The sequence below is a fragment of the Chiloscyllium punctatum genome, chromosome 36 (genome assembly GCF_047496795.1).
Source record: "Chiloscyllium punctatum isolate Juve2018m chromosome 36, sChiPun1.3, whole genome shotgun sequence".
Taxonomy (NCBI): domain Eukaryota; kingdom Metazoa; phylum Chordata; class Chondrichthyes; order Orectolobiformes; family Hemiscylliidae; genus Chiloscyllium; species Chiloscyllium punctatum.
In genome coordinates this window covers 57,990,316-57,996,710 of record NC_092774.1, presented here as the reverse complement: position 1 = coordinate 57,996,710, position 6,395 = coordinate 57,990,316, and the positions used below count along the sequence as shown (strand labels likewise).

The 6,395-nt window shown below is 45.8% G+C and overlaps 1 non-coding gene across 1 annotated transcript; it reads right to left on the bottom strand.

Annotated features, from left to right (window-relative positions):
- Window positions 1-6,041: 6,041 nt before the first annotated feature.
- On the bottom strand, window positions 6,042-6,113 carry trnae-cuc (transfer RNA glutamic acid (anticodon CUC)). Its single transcript has one exon. It is a non-coding gene; the product is annotated as a tRNA-Glu (tRNA).
- Between the last annotated feature and the right edge of the window lie 282 nt (window positions 6,114-6,395).

The window sequence follows — 6,395 nt, the reverse complement described above, 5'->3', positions numbered from 1 at the left end:
TGAACGTGCACCCCTAGATTTCTTGGTTCGAAATACTGCAAATGAAACAAATTTGGTGCTTGTCGGAAGAACATTATCATTTGGCACTTATCTCTACTCTAATTCACTATCTTATTTACACACATAATTTATGGCTCTCGAATCAGTATATGCTTGTTATTCTTTCCTGCCTTCAATATAACACTGAATCTATTTTATACTCCAAGTGCAGCCTCACCAACATTCTGTATAACTGCAACATAAATTCCCAGCTTCTATACTCAACGTTCTAAATGATGAAGACCAGTGTGCCGAAATACTTTTACCTATGATTCCACTTTCAGTGAACTGTGAACCTACTCCGAGATCCCTCTGTACCACTGCAGTTCCAACCATTCACCATGAAACTCCTATCTTGATTTGACTATCCAAACTGTGAGACCTCATGGTTATCTATATTAAACTCCTTTTGCTATTAACCTTAAATCTATAGACTCTACTTTTTGACTCCCCCCCCCCCCCCCCCACCACCACCCCGGGGAAACGGCCTTTCCTATTTGTCCTTTTCCATGCCCCTCATAATTTTACGAACTTCTATAAAGTCACCCCTCAACCTCCAAAGCTCCAGGGAAAATAACCCCAGTCTGTTCAGCATTTTCATCGCGCTCAAACTCTCCAACCCTGGCAGCGTCCTTGTAAATCTTTTCTGAACCCTTTCAAATTTCACAACATCCTTCGCTGAGCAGACAGCCAGAATTGCATGCAGTATTCCTACAGGGATGTAACCTCTGAAGACGATTTTTAAAATACTTACAATTTTATGGTATTACTACAAGCAAATTGGTGGATAATTACAGTTAATGCAAACAAAGCTTGTAATCGATAACGATTAACCCAGTTCACTTCAATGGCTAAATTACATTTTGAAAACCAAGTACACTCAGACAACATGTCAAAGTGGTTCATAGGAGGAGAAATGGGGCATTGAAGAGGAGTGAAATGATTGCTTTTGGTCATCGCCACCATTGTCCGAAAAACAGGTTGAAAGGATCCTTTCAATTGGGCAAAACGTGGAGTGGTATAACACTTCAGACACCGCAAAGTGTAAGACCAAATTCTTGTGGAAGAAAAAGACATTTCTTATTTCTTGAAGAACAGGGAAACAAACGGGGAATAAATCTGAATTGGGAGCTCTTTCTTATTCAGAATGTTCCTTCACCACAGTCTTGTTTTAGAGCATAAGTTCTTCATCAGGAATGTAAGTTGGTCCAAGGGGGCCGAGAGATGAATGGGAAGGTGATGGGGATAGAGGGGAGGTAGCTGTGAGTGAAATAGGTCGATGGAGGTGGGGAGAGATCATGAGAGGTAAGACAGGAGAGTGGAGCAAAAAGGTGGGAAGCACGATGAAAAGGTAGGACAGCTCAAGAGGCCAATGCCGAGTTGGAAGGTTGGATCTGGGACAAGGCGCGTGGTGTGGGAGTGAGGGTGAGGGGAAATATGGAAGCTGGTGAAATCGACATTGATTCCATGTAGTTGGTGGGTCCCAAGGCAGAAGATGAAGTGTTCTTCCTACAAGCGTCAGGTAGCTAGAGCTTGGAGGGGTTGCAGCCCAGGACCTGCATGCCCTTGACGGATTAGGAGGGGGAGTTGAAGTATTCAGCCACAGGGCGGTGGGGTCATTTAGTTTTGGAGTCCTAGAGTTGTCCCCTGAAATGTTCTGCAAGTTGGCATCCAGTCTCCCCATTGTGGCAGAGCAATGGACATGTAAATAAATCTTATTACAAAATTGTACAAATTTTAGCATGCCAGAGTTATTATCTTCAATTAAGTTAAAGAAGATTTTAATTAAATTGCGTGACTTCATGAAACGGTTTGTTGATCAGGCTCAGCTCATCACCTTCAAATGAGACAATGCCATTGATAGCGGTGAACTGCTCTTTTTGCTATAAAATCACAAGTCATTGATTTATTTTCACAACTTACTGGTATTCACACCTGCACATTCAATGACATCAGAAATGATATTACACCATTAGTTTTGACTTACAATATTCGAACAAACAAATTACTAGCACACAGTGAATACCAAGTCTGATTAATATGAAATCAAATTTGACCAAAAAAAAGGTCAAGATGGGAGATAACAAATGAGGGAAGGGCAGTAGGCAGGAAATGCAGCATCATAGAAGGTGCTCCCCCAGGGAGTGTATTTTACCAACTACAACTGCTAAATATAAACAAACACTATGACATGATCCTCCGGTTTTAATGTAAACCATAGCCCCATACAGTAGGTACCATTTAAATAAGTTAATAGATACAAGCCTTGAGCAAATCGAGCCGGGCACCCCGCTTCTTGGAGCTCAGACCTTCCTCCAGCTGCCACCAAAGAAGCTTTGGGAAACAGATGCAAAGGCAAGATACAGAACACAGTACCGTTGCCAAAGAAAGCAGTTTATGGAGACATTGAGCAATCGCATCACATGGATTTGACACATCGATCTTTGGGTTATGTACCCAGCACACTCATGCTGTACAACTCTGCTTTGGTTCTCCCAGCCGCGGGAGTATGGATCAGTTGAAAGTAGATCCGATATCTCTGATAACATTGCTACACAAGGCAGTGAAGAAAGGTTCAGGCGCACTAACCTTCATCAGTTAGGGAATTGAGCATAGATGTTGGGAAGTTATAGTGTAGTTATACAGGACGTTGATGAAGCTGCATCTGGAATATTGTGATCAGTTCTGGTCCCCTTGGTGTTCTGACTTCTGACTTCTTCAACTCTGGGTTTGTGTTGAACTTGATGGGATACTTTGTCCAACTCAGCATGTTTAAACAGTATCGCTCAGAGGGATTCATCTGAAACTTTTCAGGAGGGGAGCACAACAAGATTGAACTATTCAAAGTTACTTGGACTCTATTTTAAACTTACATCAGGACCAGTAGTCAGAGACACGTACAGCATGGAAACAGACCTTTCCGTCCAACTTGTCCATGCTGACCTGAAATCCGAAATTAATCTAGTCCCATTTGACAGCACCTGATCCATATCCTGTGGCAGCTTATTTCATATGTGTACCACCCTCTGCATGAAGACGTTGTCCCTTTAATATTTTTCGCCTCTCACCCTAAAGCTATGCTCTCTCGTTCTGGACTCCCCCATCCCAGGGAAAATACCTTGTCTATTACCCTGTCCATTCCTCTCATGAATTTGTAACCTCCATCAGGTCACTCCTCTGCCTCCGATGCTCCAGTGAAAACAACCCCAGCCGATTCAGCCTCTCTCTGGAGCTCAAACCCTCTAACCACCAGCAACATTCCGTAAATCATTTCTCATACAGAAGTCAACGTTTCAGTCCTGAAGAAGGGTTAATGCCCAAAACACTGACTACTCCACATCCTGGTGCTGCCTGGCTTGCTGTATTCTCCCAACCTCCTGCTTACCGACTTCGGGTTGTAATATGTAGTGGCTCAGAGGTTACCACTGCAGCCGCACCGTGCTGGGGACCCAAGTTTGATCCCAGCCTTGGGTGACCCTCTGTGAGTAGTTTGCACATTTTCCCAATGTCTGTGTTGGTTTTCTCTGGGTGGTCCTATTTTCTTCCATAGTCCAAAGATGTTCAGGTCATGTGGATTGGCCATGCTTAATTGCCCATAGAGTTAGGTACATTAGTCAGAGGGAAATGGGTCTGGGCGTGTTACTCTTTGGAGGGTCGTTGTGGACTTGTTGGGACAAATGGCCTGTTTCCACACTGCAGCTCTTGTTATCTGCAATTTTTTTGACTCTAAAGAATGGCAGAGTAGACTCAATAGGCCGAATGGCCTAACTTCTGCTTCGATGGTCTTGCAGTCTTAGGTTTGTCTGGATCATTTCATTGCCAAAGTGCAGTCCTGGGCTCAATGAGCAGCAGTGTCCACTCAAAGCAAAGCTCATAGGATCGTAGAACTCCTACAGTGTGGAAACAGGTCCTTCAGTCCAACACATCTGTACTGATCCTCTGAAGAGTAACCCAGTCAGATCCATTTTCCTACTATCCACAAATTGCACACAGACCCCCAAGGGTGAAAGTGATCCTGGGTTCCTGTTGCCGTGGGGCAACATTGCTAAGCAAAGACTCACCGTGACGCCCCTGAGCCACTGTGAGGTTGTGGTTGTGGGGGGTGGGGGATGCAATTGCAGTTCAGCAGAAAACAAAAACAGCTCACGTGCTCTCCCACTGCACCCACTGTCAGAACTGGCAGGAGGTTTAGTCCGTGCGGTGACCCAAGGCAGAACACCGGTGGGATCTGATTACTGGGAGCGTTGGTGCTCCCGCTGGTGCTTCCACAAATTGCAGGAAAACATGAACCACTTCCCACACTCGTGCCAGCTGAAGGGCCTCTCCCCAGGGTGGGCACACTGGTACTTCAGCAGGATGGAGGAGCGGGGAAAGCCCTTCACGCACTCGGGCTGGAAAATGGCTTCTCCCCGGTGTGGACGGATTGGTGGCTCAGCAAGGCTGAGGAATTGCTGAAGGCCTTCCTGCACTTAGGGCAACTGATCGACCTCTCCCCCATGTGGATCATCCAGTGGGCCAGAAGGTCAGAGGAAAGACCAAAGCCCTTCCTGTACTCAGGGCAGAAGAACGGCCTCTCCTCAGTGTGGACCCACTGGTGTCTCAGCAGGTAGGAAGAACTGCTGAAGGCCATCTCGCACTCAGGGCAGGAGAACAGCCGTCCCCGGTGTGGACCAACTGGTGCGTCAGCAGGACAGAGGAATCACGATAGGCCTTCCTGCACTCAGGGCAGCAGAAGTGCCTCTCTCCTCTGTGGGCCCACTGGTGCTTCAGAACCCTTTCAAATGTCACAATATCCTTCTGATAGGAAGGAGACCAGAATTGCACACAACATTCCAAAAGTGGTCCAACTAATGTCCTGTACAGCCACAACATAACTTCCCAACTCCAACACTCAGTCAGAGGATTGGGAAAGTTTTCAAAACCCCCACAAAATAAAGCAGGAAAGAATGGAAGGACAAAAGGACATTTTGAAAGTCAGCTTGGAAACATCAATGAGAAATCGGCGGACTGGGTTTATTGGGTACCTGTTCTCCTTAAATACACTATTTACTATATGTGTTGTTTTTCTGTCGACGCAAGTTTGAAGTTCCGCATTGACTGTTCGTTCTACTGTGACATCGAGGAATGGCACTTTGTTGTTGTTCTCCTCCTCTTCAAACCAGGAGCCCCCCTCAGACCCATAGTCTCACCACTTGGAACACCAATATACAGAGTCGTCAAAGACCTCCACTGAAGACTAAAACACCAAGTTGAAGATTCGCGCTATTCCAGTTACTCCATCCAAGAATACCTGACCACCAAAGACACCAAGATAGAAGATGATTGAATAATGTAGTCCTTTGACATAACAGACCTGTTCACATCCATTAACATCAACGTGGCCAAAGAAAACTGAACACACTCCTAGAAGAACTAAAAACACAAACACAGCACCAACTTCATCAGCAAAGATAACACTGTCAAGCTCGTGGAACTGTGCCTTACCACCCACTTCATATTCAGTAACAAGCCCGACAAACAAATCAACGAAATACCCATGAAACCACCAGTATCAGGATTCCTAGCAGAAGCAATAATGCAGAGACTCGAACAAACAGCCCTTCCGACGATCCAACCCAAACTTTGGGTCCGCTACAGTGATGACACTTTTTTCATCACAAAATGAAACAAATTAGAAGAATCATGCAACACCATCAACAATATTCTTACGGGCATAAAATTCACAAAAGAGGAGAACAACAACAAAGTGCCATTTCGAGATGTCACAGTAGAGCGAACAGTCAATGGTAAATTCAAAACACCGTCTACAGGAAAATAACGCACGCGAACCAAGAACTTAACTACAGAAGCAATTAACCCGACAGCCACTAACCAACCTGCATCACGACACTATTTTAACGAGCCACGACACGCTGTAGCACCTCGTAACTCTGAAGATCAATAAACAACTGGACAGCGCATTAAAGAAGAACGGGTAGCCTATAATGGCGCCTGACAATTGCTTCCCTGACCGGGAATCGAACCAGGGCCGCGGCGGTGAGAGCGCCGAATCCTAACCACTAGACCACCAGGGAGCGATGGATGCCAGCTGGTAGCTCTGCTGAAAATTCCTTCGATTCCCGGGACTCTAAACCGGGGCGCAGTAGAAAGAAGACTTTCACCTGTGCATCCACCAATGTAATTTCTTTGCATCCATTGCTCCCGATGCGATCTCTACAACATTGGGGAGACTGGAGAGTCGAGTCACATCACCGGGACCCCATCAACCCCATCGCCCTGTGGCCCAACATTTCAACACCCCTCCCACTCTACCGAAGACATGCAGGTGCTGGGCCTCCTTCACCGCTGCTTCCTCC